We start from the raw sequence: 18,513 nt of genomic DNA on the forward strand, positions 1-18,513 counted from the left end.
TTTGACTCTCTGATTTTAAGGCTTTGTGTTCTTCTAATTTTAAGGTATTCATAAAGTAGGCCCGCTTAATTATGGAATAATTTCAGGTGCTAAAGTTATAGATAAGCAGTGTTGGATAAATTAAGAACCTACTCTGTGTTCTGTTCATATATCACGGTGTTGTGGCAAGACTCAACAGATGAATGGAACACAAAGAGAAGGACAGCTTGTTGTAAAACCCTGTGCAAATTTAAGGGCTTAAGGTGATGATGGCTAAAAAAATATATGATTACCTCGTAAACATAGTGACTTTTCAGCTACAAAGTTAATCGTATTCTGGATTTCTGCCAATTTTCTTAACATTTTGCTATTTCAAATAAAACATTACTACAGGAATATTATGCAAACGTTCCAGTGAGTGTTACATGAAAAAATTTTAGGAATCATGTCTTGCCTCTTATAAAACTTCGTCGAAATTATGTTTTCCTGTGCTAGGTATTATTATCATTCTTCACAAGAGGTAGGCTTGAAGCCCTTAGATATATTTGTTTGGAGGAAATGAGGAATTAGTTAGCTTGATTAGGGTCATTCAGATGTGCTTTAAAAGATAAATTAAACTATCACTAAATTTATGAAGTGAAAATAGATTGAACAGAGATTTCAGCTTATTTTAGATGTGTGGTGAGAAAGATGCATTGAACATCGCCATTTATGTTTAGTCAACTGCTGAACTAAAATTTATTTTAAAATCTTGGCAAATCCATTGAATACTGGTTTGGGATTATTCTGAGTACTTTAGATGACAAAAAGCATTATTTTAGCCAAATGCAAACAGGAAACTGCAGTCCTAAGTAAACAATGTGGTTGAGAAGCCTCATGCACAATAGTAAAAGGTTAGAAAATGACATGCGTGTTTCTCCCAGGAAATAGGGATGACTTGGGAGAAAGCACACTTTTGATTTGCCCCCTTTCAGACTTGGCTAAAATTGTCGTTGAGTCCAGAATGAACCTGGACGTATGATCTCTAGTAGGAGATGTTGGGGTCCCAAATGGTGTCTTAACAACCGCGTCAAATTCCCTGCCCTCAGATGAAATTCTGTAACTTGCAATAAAAAGACAAATAACTTATTATGAATCAGACACTAGTCTGGGTAGGGACTGGAGGAACACTGGTGATAGGACCAGGCTTTGTGCTGAGGGAGCGTCCAGGTGTGTGCGGTGGTGGTGGTAGTGGGATGGGAGAGCTGTCCTTGATGTTGGAAGGCTGGCCAAAGATGGGGACGTGTACAATTACCACTCTTCATGTTTTTGTTTCCGCCCCAATTCCCTCTGGAATTGGAAAACTTGGTTGCTTATTTAGGACACGTTCTCACATGTCTTTGAAAAGTTTGATCACAAACTATTTTGAGGAAGTTCTGCTTCCCCTGTTGTAAGATAACTGTGAAAAATACATACATCTGTGAGATATTTTATGACTTATCCTGACTTGGAATCTGAAGTTGAGAAGTATGGTGGAAGATAAAAACATGGTCACTAAACTTAAACCATGGTTTAAGTGGTGAATGGAAGTTGAATTCTAATGGACAATCTTGAATTTAGGAGAAGATGTTGAAGAACTCAGAAAGATGAAAGAGAATAGATAGTAAGATTATGTCCAGAGGATTCAGTCTGAATTACAGTTGGAAACACAGAAAGACACATAGGCCGATGGAAAAATTGGAAGCAATAATCTTAGATAAATAATAAACACAATTGAATTGAAAAATATTGATCTACTGAGACAAGATACTCAGGCAGTGCGCAGAATATGACCCAACTCCTTGAATTATGTTCCCTATAATGCAATGCACAGAAATCACAATTTTGTGTTGCTCAATTAAAAATGGTATTTGGGACCCGGCGCGGTGGCACAGTGGTTAAAGGTCCTCACCTTGCACGCACGGGATCCCATATGGGTGCCAGTTCTATCCTGGTAGCCCCGCTTCCCTTCCAGCTCCCTGCCTGTGGCCTGGGAAAGCAGTCGAGGACGGCCCAAAGCTTTGGGACCCTGCACCCATGTGGGAGACCCGGAAGAGGCTCCTGGCTTCGGACCGGCATAGCATCAGCCGTTGCGCTCACTTGGGGAGTGAATCATCGGATGGAAGATCTTCCTCTCTGTCTCTCCTTTCTGTATATCTGCCTTTCCAATTAAAAAAATAATAATAAAAATAAATCTTTTAAAAAAATGGTATTTGAGGCCTGACACATACGGGAAGTTTTATGTAGTTTAATGGCTTCTGAATGAGGCACATTTCATACTTTGTAGTTCAAGGTGCTAGTATTAGAAAAAACAAATTAACTTATTTTGAACCAACATTTCTATAGCCTTTTGGAAATAACGTTATTAACATGTCAGGATAGCGTTTCAAGAACTGTGTTTGGTGAAACAATGACTTGGGTATTCCCTGGTTACATTTTAAAATTTCAGTGTAGCCACATGGCTCTATTTCTGTATTACTTCTACATCTGTGTACATATTCACAATGCAATCTACAGCAAATCTACATCTATTTCCACAAACAATCCCTATCTATGTATATTTTTGATCTACATATTTAGGCAAGTTTGTAAAGATCATAGCTTCAATCCAAAGATATTCATTGAATGTTGAATAAATAAGATTCCAGAAGTCAGTGCAGTTTTGTTCATTTTTAAAAGTATTTATTCATTTTTATTTCTAAAATAAATTTACAGAGAGAATGATCTTCCATCCTCTGCTTTGCTCCCTGAGTAGCCACAACAGCCAGAGCTGAGCTGATTTGAAGTCAGGAGCCAGGATCTTCTTCTGGGTCTCCCATGTGAATGCAGGCTCCTAAAGCTTTGGGCCATCCTCACCCACTTTCCCAGGCCACAGTCAGGGAGGTAGATGGCAAGTGGAGCTGCCAGGGCATGAACCAGGGACACACCCGGGATCCTGGCACATACATGGCGAGGATTCAGCCACTGAGCCATTTCACCAGGCCCTGTACATGCTTTTTAAAGGCAAAATTAGACTGCATGAGTCTCAACTCTACAAAGAGGTTCAGTGTGTGGTCTGTTTAAATATTCTTCTTGAAAGATTTATTTCAGATTCAACTTCAGATCCAAGAGAACCAAATCAAATAAATTATTCAAGAAATGGAGAATTGTTGTGTAAGTCGTTGGCTGTACTGTTGAAAACAAAGAAGCATAGAAATGGGTCTCGTTATTATTGCAGGTACAGTGAAAAAGTGAACATATGAATGATAGTACTGGATTCTTAAATTAGCAGCTTATAATTGAAAAAATATCTGAATTATTCTGACAGCAGATGCTTTAAAGAACATTTCCTGCTAGAGTTCTGAAATATGCTGTTTCATATCAACCTTTTTGCCTTTGAATCCTCACCTTTATCTCCCCCAAGTGACTTAAGTATACTTTATTTTTCTTAATCTACTTAAGGTTTCAGTCCATTTAAATATTTTAGGAGCAATTCCAGAGCTTATGGAACTGTATCATAAAATAATAAAATAAATGCATGTATATTTTTAAAAGTCCCTGCTTGGGAAGCCATCATTCCGTATTGGGTGCGTGGGCTTGTGTAGCAGCTCCCGATCTGATTCCTGCTTGTGCATCCTGGGGGGCAGCAGGAGGGAGCTCCGGGGCTTAGACACCTGCCATCATGAGGAAACGGAGATGAAGACTTCTAAACTCAGCTTGGCACATCCCCACCTGTTGTGGGAATTTGGGGAATAGAGCAGTAGATGGCAAATCTTTTTATGTTCCTGTCTTCCAAAGGGTGAAAATAATAATTCGCAAAAATTATTTTAACATATATTGAATGAACTTTGAAAAACATAAAAAAAGCAGTGAAGAAAAAAATGAAAGCAAAGTTTGGTGAGATATAACAAGGGTAAAATTTGTAATACATGTTAAGCCAGTAATTCCACTTTTAGAAATGGGTTCTGAGGACTAAGTCCATAGTGTGGGCCAAGACAGAAGGGAGTCTACTTCATTTTTTAAGATGAAAATGAGTTACACATGCTTAAAAAAACCTCCCATTTATATTTGAGGTGGGAATTTGAAGACAATATCTTTGCATATTAAAAATTTCCCATTTTATTATAGTAATGTTTATTGAGGAAAATTGCAAAAATGTCATGAAAGTTCAAAGACATGCTTGATGTAAGTATGGTGAGGGACACCTAGGGACGGTTGGTACTTACCGTGCGTATGTCAAGGAATTTTTTTTTTCGAATGAGTGAGTTAGTAAGTGAGAGAATAGGTTCTGTGTGACTCATGGTTTAATAAGCTTTGATGGCTTGGATTTAGTAATATTTAGCGTTTCTTCTACTAGCTCTCCTCAATAAACTGTTTTTGTGAAAACTTCATAGCTATAAGTAAGCCTCCCCATAAAGTGTGTAAGTCACTTACAAGTGAGCAAATGAATATTTAATGTCACATGGGATTTTTGTATATGATACTTTTATGAAACAGTGACGTTTAAATGGATGGTGTGGGATTGAGGACCACTTTGTTATAACCCTACCTTTTTAAAGACTTGCTACACAGCTGTTGAATGGCCTGTAATATGTCCCAAGACATTCGTCATTTCACGGTGTGTGTAAGTGAAAGCCAGAGGAAATCTGAATGGCTCTGGGCGGGAGGCCGGGCAGGCTCCCCAATACCACATGGAAGCTGGGAGCAGCAGCAAGAAGAGAACAGTGGTCAGTCACAGGGGTGTTGTGAGAGGTTACCAGCAGAGAATTCATCTCTGGGGATCAAGTTCAAAGAGGGGCATGGCAGTTCTCATCACCCCAGGCAGGTGTTCCGTATCTAAGGTTAGAGCTGTGGGTAGCACTTAAAAATGACGGAGGATACACAGCAAGGGTGTTGATGCAGATACATCCGTTTGAAGAATTCAGTCAGAAACAAGATCAGAGAGAGTGGGAACAAGAGATTGTCCCCCTGAGGGAACACACCAGATGGAATGTTTTATAATGAGGCTGTGAGGATGTCCGGTACTGGAATCTTCCAGGTCTTCAGGAGCACCAGTGGGACCGCGGAATAGAGTGGGTCCTGAGATTCATGTCCCAATGCCAGGTGGTCGGCTTAAGCAACTTCAGTGCTGAAGGATGTTCTGAGACTTGCTAGACCCGTGAATGGAGGAAATTGAATTTTGCCATAAAAACAGGCAAGCTTAGGCACAGAACAGTTTGAGCCATGATCCTCCTAACAGCACAGCAAATACAGATACCCGGGAAGGCTTGTTAAAAACGAAAACCCCTGACTGTCATTCTGACTTTCTGACTCCGGATTGAAATGAGGACCAAGACTCTGTTTCTGGAAAATCCCCGAGCGAGGCTGTCACTGCCCCTTGGGAAGCCACACTCCGAGAGCCACCCTATAGAGGACGCCATGTCATACAGGAGGCCGAGAGGAAAATCAGCCTTTCTGTGACCAGCTGGTAGAGACAAGGTGAAATGCAAACACAGGGGCCACCCTGACTTGTGGCTGGTGTCTCTTGTAAAATGGGCACGCCAGTGCAGACGCCCTGTTGGTAGGTAAGAGTCCACTTCCACAGGATCGAGTGCCGTCCTCACTAACTGTGGCCCACACGCAGCAACTCCCAACACATGCAGTGTGGAAAAGGGAGCCAGCCTGGCTTCAGCGTGCAGGAACCTTCCTGATACTCTACTTTAACCGAGTGAATGAAGTCAGCGTCGGTGGTAAAGCACCCCGAGAGTGTCTGCCTCGGGTGTGTGGTGGTGAATCTGCTGCTTTATGCCTTTTTCTTTCCCAAAGCAGAAATTCATAGTCATTTTGTGAGAACATCAGAAAAGTCACAGGTGAGGCCATTTCACAAAGTCCCTGACTTTCATAAGGTCAGTGTTGCCAAAAACGAGGACAGTCTAAAAGTGCATCACAAATAAAAGCAACATGATGGTTTCATTTCATGATATCCCAGAACAGCATCCTGAAAGAGAAAGTGGACATTAGGGAAGAAAAATGAGGAAATTTGAACCAAGTGTGGACATTAGTTGATAGCGTATCAATATTGGATTATTAATAGTGACTTTTTTTTTTTACCATACTAATGTAAGGTAGTAATAATAGGAGTAAATGAGGAAAGGGTGTATGAGGCTATTTATGCTTGCAACCTTTCTGTTCTAAAAAAAAACTGTTAAAATCAACCTATATGCAAAAGTTGGATATAAGGTGATCAATCGTGTGTGTCCCACCTGACTTTGGTGGGGAAGGTTTTTGTCGGCAGATGTGCTGAGCTCAGGAGCAGAGGCGCCAGTCTTGTGCCCGTCTCAACACGGAACGCCCTGCCTTGCCTGTTGTGTCATGAGCACTCTTGGAGACATTTCTTTAATCACTTTACAAGGACTATATATATATTTTTTACATTTCTGGATACTGTGAATCCCGCAGCAGGTGGGGTCTCCTTTGTGAGATGGTCAGCCTCTGGCGAGTGACCAGAGCTTTTAGCACACACGCCACCCCACAGCGGCAAGCCTTGTCAGGGTGCCTGGGTTTGGGTTGTCTGCATTTATGTCAGCCACAGCAAGTAAGTAAATAGAAAGGCATCTTTATTTCCCTATGCTTCTGTTTTTCAACATGTTCGTTCAATAAATACACCTGATACATATTTCTAACACATTCCTAGATACATGTTAGCAAAGCAAATTTCGGAAGGCTCTTTTGAACATGTTTTTTTTCTATCCAAAAATAGCACATTTCTCAACTCTGTGGATTTCTTTAGTTACTGTTTTATTTTTGCCTTTTTCACATCTCCAGAATTCTTCACAGGGTGTTTTGTTCGTCACGCCACTAAGATTTTTTTTTCACTCATTAAAATATTTATACATTATTTTGCAGTAACAGTCCCTTGGGTCATATTTGGAATAGGCTAGGGAATGAACTGGAAAATAAAGACTAAAATAAATAGATACTCTTTCCTATATAAACTGTATATAAGCAGTGACAAGGGAAAGAATTTCTTTTTAAAGGGGAATTACAGCTAATAAGAGAAATGACAATGACAGTTATAAAAACCCCCGTTGAGCACAAGGAATGATGCTGTTGCCATAAGGAGCATAACAAAAAAGCAGATGTTACATGTTCTTGTAGAAACGTACTGTTACGTACAAAAGATTCCTACTAAAAACCGAACCCAGGTCTGATTGTGTCTCTCAGCCTAGTTTCCAAATTATAGGAAATACACGTGGCAGAGCAACAAGTAAAATTGTGTGTGATACTGTATATTTGAGACTATGGGAGAATCTACCAGAAAAACATTTTTTTTTTTCAATATATAAATTTCGAAGAAAAAAAGTAAGGGAAATCTGTGGATTAAAAGACACATTTTTTTCCCTTTTTGTTTATTATTATCATTTTATGATACAGTTCCATAGGCCCTGGAATTTCTCTTATTTTCCTCCCCAAATCACTCTCCCCTCATTGAGTTCCCCTGTGTCATTACTAAAGTATAGTTCTTCATACACAGTCATATGTCCATCATATGGACAATGGCAGAGAGTCCAGCATCCTATTGTCAAGATGTAGTAAACAGTTTCATTGGGAGTCCATCTTTGGAAGTAGAGCTGCCTACTGCATTGTATCCTCACATCTAGACATGATAGTCTCCATTACACAGTTACTATACATCCCCTTAAATGAAAAACCACAATAAAAAATCAACAGGAAGAAAAAATGGAATTAACAACACCATGAAGTTAAATAGCATGGCACTGAATAACTGATATGTTGCTGAAGAAATGAAAAAGAAAATTAAGAACCTTTTTGAAGAAAATGATTCTTCTGTATCATCTATGAGTTATTAAGGAATTTGACCAGAAGAAAGTGTTTTGAAGAGGTGAAACTAACAGAAAAAAAATCAAAATCCATGAGATACAGTTTCTGCTGATCTTTGTTCGTGAAATGCGTCTCCTGTAGGCAACAAATAGATGGGTTTTGCTTTTTAATCCCGTCTACAATCTATGACACTTGATTAATGAGCCTAAGCCGTTTACATTCAGGGTTTATACACATAAGCGGTAATTTGGTCCTGTCATTTTAACAACGGGTGGTTCATCGATTTAGTCTTCTGTTGTTATTTTACTAGGATGTTCTTTGCATTTGCCTTTGGTTTTGGTGGGTGCTACTTCTTTTCTTTGTCAAGAGAACATTTTAAAGTACCAGTTGTAGGGTAGGTTTGGAAGAGGCAAATTCTTTTAGCTTTTCTTTCCTGTGGAAGAATTTTATTTCATTTTCAGAGATAAAAGAAAATTTTGCTGGGTATATTATCCTGGGCCAACAATTTTTTGCTTTTAGAATCTGGAATATGTTACTGCATTCTCTTCTGGCCTGTAGTTTCCTGTGAGAGCTCTCCTGTGGATTTAATTGGCATCCCTTTACATGTCAGTTGATTTTTTTTTCATATGCACATTTAAAGATCTTTTCCTTATGTTCAACTGAAGAGAGCTTGATGATCATGTGTCGTGGTGAAGATCACTTTTGGTCAACCCCGTTGGGAGTTTTGTGCCCCACCTGGATTTTGTTTCCCAATTCTTTCTCTAGATTAGGGAAATTTTCCCTTATTTTTTCATTAAATACATTTGCAAACCCAGCTTCGCTTTCTGTACTTTCCGAGACTGCCATAACTCTTATATTTGGCCTCTTAATAGTGTCTTTCAATTCTTGAATACTTTTTTGGCCTGATCCAGCTCTGCTTCCAGCTTTTTGTTTGGCAGAAGTGAGTTGTACCCTCTATCACAGGACGTATGATCCTGTAGATTCTGGTCTACTGTGGAAGTAGGAAATCCCACTCTAATATTATAGTCTACAATAGTGATCACGTACTAGGCTCTGTCTCTTTACTCCAGTTGGCACTTCCTCCTAAAAAGCGTACATATTACCTTCATCTTTCTGCTTGAAACCTGAAATACTTTCTCATTATTTGATGTTTTCTTTTGTGTAATAGACACATTTAGATAGCAGAATGATGGACTTATGACTGCTTATGAAGGACTATGCTGTTTAATAATATGGGGGAAATTAGTTGAAGGAGGGTAAGGGAAATCCCAGAGCCTATGAGAATGTACCGTAAAATTAAAAATACAATAGAAGGGAAAAATAAACTTCATAACTCATTCATGAAATGTTCTGTAAGAATTATTTGAAGCTCATATTTGCATTTTACTTGAAAGGCAGATAAAGATGCAGTTGACCTAAACAGGGGTTCTCTATTTGATTGTTCATAGTACAACAGCAGGGGCTCAGATAGGTCGAAGCCTAATTGTTGATTTATTCCAAAATGACTGTAATAGGCACATGTGGGACACAGCCAAGCCGAGAGCCAGTGACTGCATACTGCTCCCCCACATGAGTGGTGGGGCAAGGCACTTGGCCATCGATTGTTGCCTTCCCAGGCACATTAGCAAGGAGCTGGTTGGAAAGAGTAGCTAGGACTCAAGCTGTCACTGTGGTAATGGATGCTGGTGTCACAAACGGCAGCTTGACCCTCTGCATCAAAGTACCAGTTTTGTCCTTTTAAGGTTGTTGATATAAAACAAGCAAAAACTGAGCACATCCAAGGTGTATATCTTGGTGAGTTTAGACATTTGCACGTATGTTCATCGCCTCAAAAAGCGTTTTTTTTTTAAACATTTTTTTTTCTTGTATTCATATCAGTTTAGCCTGGACAATAAGATGTTTTCAAAAAGTTTTTGAAATTTTCCTCTTTCAGCATTTTATCTCATTTTGATGGTTTGGGAAAGCAAACACTGCAATAACCCGAAGTGAATCAAGTGCCTTGTTGTAATTTGCAGATTCTGTGAGCAGCAACTGAGCCCTGGTGAATCATGCTCATCATCTCTAAGATGAGCTTTTGTCCTGCTCCACTGCTCTCATTCTCCATCAGTTCATCCCTCACAGCAAAGATCTCTCTCTCTCTCGTTTTTAAAGATTTACTTATTTGAAGGGTGGAATTATAGAGACAGGGAAAGAGACAGACAGAGAAAGAGGCTGATCCTTCATCTTGTGGTTCCCTTGCCAGGGCTGCATGACACCAAAGGCAGGAGCGAAGCGCTGTTGGGGTGCAGGCACCCAGGCTCTTGGGCTATCTCCTGCTGTTTCCCAGACACACTGACAGGGAAACTGCATGAGGAGTAGAGTAGGCAGGACATGAACAAGTACCCATATGGGATTTCCAGTGTCCCAGGTGGTGGCTTAGCTTTCTGTGCCACCATGTCATCCCAGGGAAAGGTTTAATGTAACCTAGTACACTGTAAAACTAATGCATATTAGATGCTGCATAATCTGAAAATGTTCCTTCCTTATAAGAAATGCAGTTTCAGCACTTGTGCACTGTCCTTGATGCCTGAGCTAAGGGTAAGTGGACGTGCTTGGGCTGGCACTGTGAAGCTGTGGGTTTAGCCACAGTCTGAAGTGCCAGCATTTCATTTAGGCACAAGTTCATGTTCTACTTTCGATCCTGTTCCCTGCTGGTGGACTGGAAGGGTGGCCTAAGTCCTTGGTGTCCAGCATCCATGTAATATCTCTAACTTTTCTTTTCAAAAGATATCCATAAAGAATCAGATGCTTACTGTCTTGGAAAGATCTGACTCAATGAAAGAACAGGACGACTGACCAGCACCCATTGCTGGTGTTTCCGTGGAGGCTAACAGCACACAACTGCGATGATGCCCATCCACTGAGCGCCACCCAACGTCTCTCGCTGCTGTCCTTGGTACTGTGACTGACTGACTGTGGCTGAGTGTGTGAAAGGAAGTTAGGAAGCTGAAAGGGTTGAGGATTCCTGACACAGAGACCTAGGCATATTTGTATTTAACCTTAATCTTGAAAAATCACATTGAATCCAGTTAAAAGTTAGGTAAGCATTAAAAGAAAAATTAACTAATTTTGTAAGTAAATATGTCATCTTCCTTTTATTTATATGCATGCAGGAGGAAAATTATAAAAGGAAAGATACTTGATGTTAACAGTGGCTCATGATGAAATTGATCACATGGGATTTTTCCTTGTTGTGTTGCAGATCTCTTCCTTTTAGTGTATTACAGATTTTTGAGTAATCAGAATAATGGCAAATCCTACAGCGTTCCCTAGGTTGGATGAAGATGCTCCCTGAAGTAGCATAACCAGTTAGGGTAACATGCATCTCTGGAGGCAAAATCAAAATGTGGCTAGTGGAAACAGCACATATGATTCTGATGATGAGTTTTGAAAATCATTGTGTATGTGACATTTTGGGCTATATTAGTTGTTTGCACTGGTATGTAAAATAATACCATATGGGATTAAATGCTTGGCGTGGGGTGGCTGTTTGACATACTGGTTAGTGCACCTGAGTTCCCCATCCAGCTCTGACTCTAGCTTCTGGACAGTAGAAACCCTGGGAGGTAGCTAGGAATGGCTTAAGTGATCCTCACTGCCCATGCGGGAGATCTGGGTTGAATTCATGGCTCCTGGCTTTGGCCCACTTCCAGCTGGTGCAGGAATTTGGGGTGAATGCTCCCACTTCCCTTGAGAAAGACGCATGGACTGGCTTATTAGTTAATTGCTCATGATTCTGGAGACTGGAAAGTCTCCGATGAAGGTACCAGGAGACGGGATGCATGGCAAGACAAGACTCTCTCCTTGCTCTAGAGATGGCTTCTTGGCGCTGCAAGCTCTGGGGAAAAGGGTGATTGTGTGCCCTGGATCTGCTGTAAGAACACCAGTCCCACAATGGGGATTCTGGCTCGCTGACCTAATTGCCTGCATAGAAGCAGTACTATCTAATACTATCATTTTGGGATTAAATGTTCAGTATATCTACTTTGGAGGACAGAAGTGTGCATGAGATAGCAGGAGTCAAGTCCTGAGTTGATGGAAATGCTCAAACACTAGATGGAGAAAGCAGAAATCTTTTGTGTTTATTATTATTTTTTAAAAATTTTGAAGCTATTGAAGTTGTGTAGTGGTTTTTCATTAGAGGGGATGATATCCTGCCAGCTCTACTTTCAGACCAAGAATGGTCTCCCAAAAAAACTGTTGAATTTATCTGGACAATAATATGCTGGACTCTCTGCATGGTTCATGCCCTCAATGATGGCATTATGATTGGTTATGATCTGTACTACTGTAACAATATGGAGAAAATCAATATGGCGGGGGGGACTTGGGGAGGGGTTGGGGGAATCCCAGAGCCTATGAACCTGTGTCATAAAATGAAAAAAAAATAGATTGATTTATTCTTATTGGAAAGGTAGATATACAGAGAGGAAGAGAGACAGAGAGGAGGGTTTTCTGTCTGATAGTTCACTTCCCAAGTGGCTTCAATGGCTGGAACTGTCAATCTGAAGCCAGGAGCCTGGAGCCTCCTCTGGGTCTTCCATGCGGGTGCAGGGTCCCAAACGTCTGGGTTGTCCTTGACTGCTTTCCCAGGCCACAAGCAGGGAGCCGAATGGGAAACGGGACTGGCAGGATTAGAGCCTGTGCAAATATGGGAACCTGGTGTATTTAAGGTGAGGACTTTAGCCATTAGGCTATTGCGCCGGGTCCGAAAACAGAAGTCTTATTTTCCTGACAGTTTTATCTTGGGTCACCTGGTTGATTGTAATATTTGAATAAAACAGCGCAATTTTCTGATGGGGGAGCTACTCAAAGAAAGTAATTTTCTTCTGTTATGACAACACAGTCTTGCCAACCTAAGTGCCAAAGATAAAGAGAGACTCAATTTGTAGGGGTCTTTTGTGTCTTGGCAGTGTTGAAGCCCAGTGCTGGGTATTTTTTTCTTGGGTTTCAACTATCCTTACTGTGCTGTTTTCCATTGAACAGTACCATCTTCACTATTTATCAGTCACGCTTTTTCTTCTTAGGAAACATTTTCATGGTTTTCTTTTATATTTGCCTTTTATTGTCAGTTTCTTCAGATGCTTTCAGAATATGAGATAAGTGCAAATCTACAGGCAGCTACTCAAAACTAGATGTTTTGTTTGTTGTAGCAGCATTTTATTTTTAATGAATTATTCAGCAAGGCCACTACAGGGATATTATGTAATATTTTAATATTTTTTTCAATCTGGCTTTGGGTGTTTAATTTAATTTTAATTTTATTTCTTTGATCTTTTGATTCATGGCTGTTTTGCAATTTAGGGCATCCATAAAGTAGTCTCACGATTATCAAGAACATTTCAAACATTAATTTGCATTTTTATTGGCCAAATAAATCCAAATGAATTAGTCCAAAAATCTGGTAATTAATTTTTGATTTTGAGAAATGAGATAGGTTATAAAACTCAGGAATCATTAATTGAGAGTTTAATATAGAGAAGGCAAAATTTAAAAGAAAAATTTCCATCTTTTGTCCTAGGCATACATGTAATACTTTTTGTGTTAATATGGTTGCTGCAGTCTGCGTATTGTTCCATGTATGATCAGGAGTTTAGGGGCAGGTACAGTGATGCAGTAGGTTCTGCTACAGCATGGGACTCCTGTATCTCATGTCTGAGTGCTTGAACTGAGTCCTGCCTACTCTGCTTCCAGTCCAGCTCTCTGCTAATCTTATTCTGCAGGCAGAAGGTGTTGGCTCAAGCGGTTGAGTTCCTGCTGCCCATGTCGGGGACCCTGATGGGGCTGTGGAAGTTTTACTTTAGTCTGGTACATTCACGGTTGTTGTAGTCATCTGGTTTTCAAAGAAATAAAATTTTTAAATGCCCTTAATTTGGGCATTTAAGTATTGATGTGCTTATATAAGAAAGGTAGATTTCTGTGAGCATTTTATTGACCTATTGCCTGTCTTAATAAAGCAATCACTGTGCTGTGGAATTAAATCAATGATAGTGAGAAATGCCCTGGTCTGTTTTGTCCACCACAAGAAAATACCATACAGTAAGTGGCTTGAAGATAAAATAGTGATTCTGGAGTCTGGGTGGTCCTCCGTGAGACGGACTCTGCTCACCATCTTACCACCTCCCAAGTGCCCCGCTTCTGAAATCATCTCCTTGGGAGCCACAAACATTCAGAGGTTAGCAGAGGGGGTGTCACTTGCTGGACACAGCGTGTTGCTCCTGAGGAGGAGTCAGTAGGCTGTGGTCAGCTGACCATGGCTGGGGGGCTCTGTGATCAAGGTGGTGAATGGAAAGTTCCTGATGCTATCACAGAGCAAGTTGCTTTTGCTGAATAAAAAACGTTCCCTCACGGCTTGTTGAGAGAGAAAACCAGCCTTCTCATTTCACAGTCTGGAGCAGTGCACTTTCCTGACACTACAGCTCCAAGTATTCCAGAGATTGAGCAAATACATAGACTATCTGTCTACATTGCATTATTTAACAGATACGCATTTCCAGTTTTATTTGCCCAATAATGGGCCATTGACAACTTCATTCATGCACAGTTATGTTCTAGTAAATGTATATTCTGCTTTGGGGCATTTAGGTAGTTTCACATTTTGACTAATATGAATATCCCCACATGAAAACATAATTATTTCCTTTGCATCTATTTCAAGGAGTGGGCATGCTGAGATGTGTAATTATGAACTTAGGGTAATGAGGCTTGAAAGGTTCTCTAACTCACTGTCTTCTCTTGATTTCTCACAGCGCTGAATTCTGCTCTCTTTGACATTTATTCCTTTGAAACTTTTTTAAAACTAAGAAACCTTATAGTCACTTTTTGGTATTTATCATTTGAAACTCCCTGTGGCATTTGGAACTGATGACTGGCTCACTAAGCTCTTTCTTTTGCCTTCTTTAATGCTACTTTTTCCATGTTTACTTCACATTTTTTGGACTGTTCACTGTAACACATTGTTCTTGGCTCTTATGCCTGCATTGTTTTCATGGTAGCTGGCAGTAGGTTTTCATGTTTGATTTTCCACACTTTGGACTCCATTCTGTGCCTTGAGTAGGACATGTGTGGGGCTAAGCTTGCAGGGAGCCTAAAGACCTCTTCCTTGCTGGAGGAATTCCTGTTGGTCCGAATGACAGAAAGTTGAGCGTGAGGGTTCCCTCCTTGTGTTCACTGAGACCCCGTGCACTGACAAGTAATGCAGACTTGGAAACCTAATGTTACCTTCCAGATCTTTGATGAAGTGGCGTGAGCTGGAGGAGTGGCAGCAGTTAATTTGTAGAGCTAGAAGTGATACTTAGGTGCAAGGGCAGGGCTCTGTTCCAGCGTCAGTAGATGTACTTGGAGGGGATCTTTGTAGTTTCTAACATTTTTCTGTTTGTTTTTCCAAGCTCTGATTGCTTTTCTGAATATATGATAAGTTCCCAATGAGGTTTCCCTGTTTAAGATGAGTGGAATATATTGTGTGCTCATGCTGGAGTAATGTATGCCTTTGTGGGTAATCTTGTCTCTGACCTGTAACTCAACAAGCCTCTATTGATGCCAGACCATTGGCTCTGGCTGCTTACTGAATCATTTTGTCTAGATGCTGTTGGATACTGAAAGCTTACCTTCTAAAAAATGAATGTAAACATTGTCTATTTGTTTCAGCTAGAAAATGGTTATTAAAAGGAAAGTCGAGGAGAGATTATTGGAAAAGCTGGGAGGCTGGCATTTAGCCAGGGCCATCAGCCCTTCGCAGGGAGAAGGTGACTGTGTTAGTTAAGCAGGTACTTGAGGGAGGAGCGTTTCAATCTGTAAGGACATCTGTGCCAAACCCAAGGCATCCTTGGTCTGTTTGAAGGATAGCGAGGATGCAGTGTGGCTGGCACAGCACGCAATGCAAGGGATTAGATCAGGTCAGGATTCTGAGCAACAGGAAGCAATGGGGAACTTGGACAGAAAGCAACAGCACACAACTTTAGTCATCACCCAAATAAAGCTCTAGAAATAACATTTTGTTTCTTGCTCCCTTCTTCCCAATTCCACCGATCCACATGCTATCCAGATCTTTGTGTCTGTGTCTGTACTTCTACTTACCCTGCCTTAGTTTACACCAAGTTGCTCTTGGGATGGCTCCTGAAGTGGGGCCTGTTGCTTGAATGTACTGCATGATGTTTCTCTTTCAAAATGCTCTGTATCTTAATGCTATTTGAAATTACCTTGCACTTTCCCAAACATGAAAAGAAATGTAGAAGAGTATCAACTATCATTGTGTGAAAATTTCTTTCACATGACACTTGGAGCACACTAAGTTCCCTCACATTCCTGGTTTTATCTCTTGCAAATTACTCTTCCTCCAAAATATGATCTCTTTTGTTGGGGGCACTGACCATTTCCTGCCCTGTGATTGGCCCTTTGCCCTGATTGGTGTGCCTTGGTTCTCTTTAAGTTGATTGGTCAAGTTTGACAGTTAAGCGGGGGGCTTGGCGGGGGAGGGGCTGGAGCGTAACGGATATAACGGTCATAACGGTCAACGGATCAACGGACGACGGACGGAAGATCAGAATAAAGGCGCCTTGAAGACTCTCTCAAGTGTCGGGTGATTTCTTCCGCGGGACGGGAGGACCCCCGATATCTGGTGCCGTGACTCGGATAGAATATACCTGGTGCTGTGACTCAGATAGAAAGAAGATAACTGGCGCTGTGAATCGATAGAAGTCAGCTGGTGAACGCCAGGAAGGTAAGCTGAGCAGATCGCTCAGGGAGCCGCTTAGAGCGGGGAATTAGTTTACAACTGAGCTTTTTGCTCAGGAAGCCGCAGCAGCGGGGGGGCCCATTTAAGCTGAGGTTTCAGGTTACCTCAGGGAGCCGCTGATAGCAGCGGGGATGTGCACGTCAAGTTCGCGGATTAGCGACGAGCCAAGTTCGCAGGGTAGCGACCAGTCGAGTTAGTCAAGTTCGCGGGTAGCGACGAGTCAAGTTAGTCAAGTTCGCGGGTAGCGACCATTAAAGCTGGGTTTGCCGCCATTCACGATCGTGGTTTGCCGCCATTCACGATCGTGGTTTGCCGCCATTCACGATCGTGGTTTACCGCCATTCACGATCGCGGTTTGCCGCCATTCACGATCGCAGTTTACCACCATACAGGATCGCGATCTAGCGCCCATTCAAGTTCGCGGTTAACGATCAATTTCTCCATTTGACAATCGGTCAAGTTTGCAGGTTAGTGGCGATCAGAGATGTTAAAAATATGGCCAATTTAACTTTTTCAGCGCACATACAGCCTTTATTACAGAAACTGCTGATGGTACTGTTGTTTTTGCAAACGGTGCAAAGGATGACCGTATGGTTTCTGGAGGAGGGCCTTTTGATCCTGCCACAATGGGAACACTTAGGCAGAGACTTAGCTAGGGCAGAACAGCAGGAGCCCATCCCTCCAGGAATGGTCAGGTTCTGGACATTGATTAAGTCTTGCCTGACAGATGGCACTGATAAATTCAGAGGACGTATACAGGAAGGTGAGAAAGTCTTATGGAAACGCAAAAAAAAAAAAAAAAAAAAATCAGAATGGATGGTTTGAAGATCCTTAATGATTTCCAGCAGGTATTGGGGTATACTAATTGGATCCAACCATATTTTTGTATTATTAGACAATGCCAAAATTGTGTCCCATTTTTATCCCAGCCTTGCTTTGGGGTTAATCCCCGTGGTCTTATGCCTAATCATATATGGCAGATGGATGTTACCCATGTTCCCAGTTTTGGTCGCCTTTCTTTTGTTCATGTCTCTATTGATACCTGCTCTGGGGTTCTTTATGCCTCAGCTCATACAGGGGAAAAGGTTCAAGATGTTATATCTCACTGCCTTCAGGCTTTTGCAGCCTGGGGAGTCCCCCAGTGTTATAAGACTGATAATGGACCTGCCTATGCAGCCAAAGCATTTGATAAGTTTTGTTCTGAATTTGCAATTAAACACTCTACTGGCATCCCATATAATCCCACAGGCCAGGCTGTGGTAGAGCGTGCCCATGCAACTCTCAAAGCATTATTAATAAAACAAAAAGGGGGAGTAGGAGCCACCCTATATCCCAAAAGTCCTAAACATCAATTGGCTTTAGTTACTTATATTTTTAACTTTTTGATTCTGGATTTGGATGGCCATTCTGCTGCCGAACGCCACACTGTTGGCGCAGGCCCCTGCAAAGATTGGGTGATGTGGAAGGATGTTTTAACAAAACAATGGATGGGCCCGCATCCTGTCTTACGACGGACGCGAGGAGCGGTTTGTGTTTTTCCGCAGGATTCTGATGGACCGGTGTGGGTGCCAGAACGTTTGACGCGAGTGATAAGAAAGCCGGAGCAAGATGAACCTGTGGACGTGGTGGATGCTGACCAGCCTGATGTTCATTCAGATACCGAGAGGAGACAACCAGAATCTCCAGCTAAAACTGCACCATAAAAGGTGTGCAGCAAATATTGACTCGCTGTCTAGGGCCTTGGAAATGGCCCCCAGAATGGACTGCTGTCAAAGTACTGTGACTCCTAGAAGAGTAGCACCTGATCTTGCTGTGACCAATTTATTTCCTACCTGTTCAAATTGTGCCTTTGTGGGGTATAACTATATATATGGTAACCCTGTTCAATCTGTTTCTGCTCAGTCTTGGAATGTCTGGGTACTTTGCACTAATAGGGGTGGGTG

The sequence above is a fragment of the Ochotona curzoniae genome, unplaced genomic scaffold, assembly GCF_017591425.1.
Source record: "Ochotona curzoniae isolate NIBS_2020 unplaced genomic scaffold, NIBS_Ocur_1.0 contig_43, whole genome shotgun sequence".
Taxonomy (NCBI): domain Eukaryota; kingdom Metazoa; phylum Chordata; class Mammalia; order Lagomorpha; family Ochotonidae; genus Ochotona; species Ochotona curzoniae.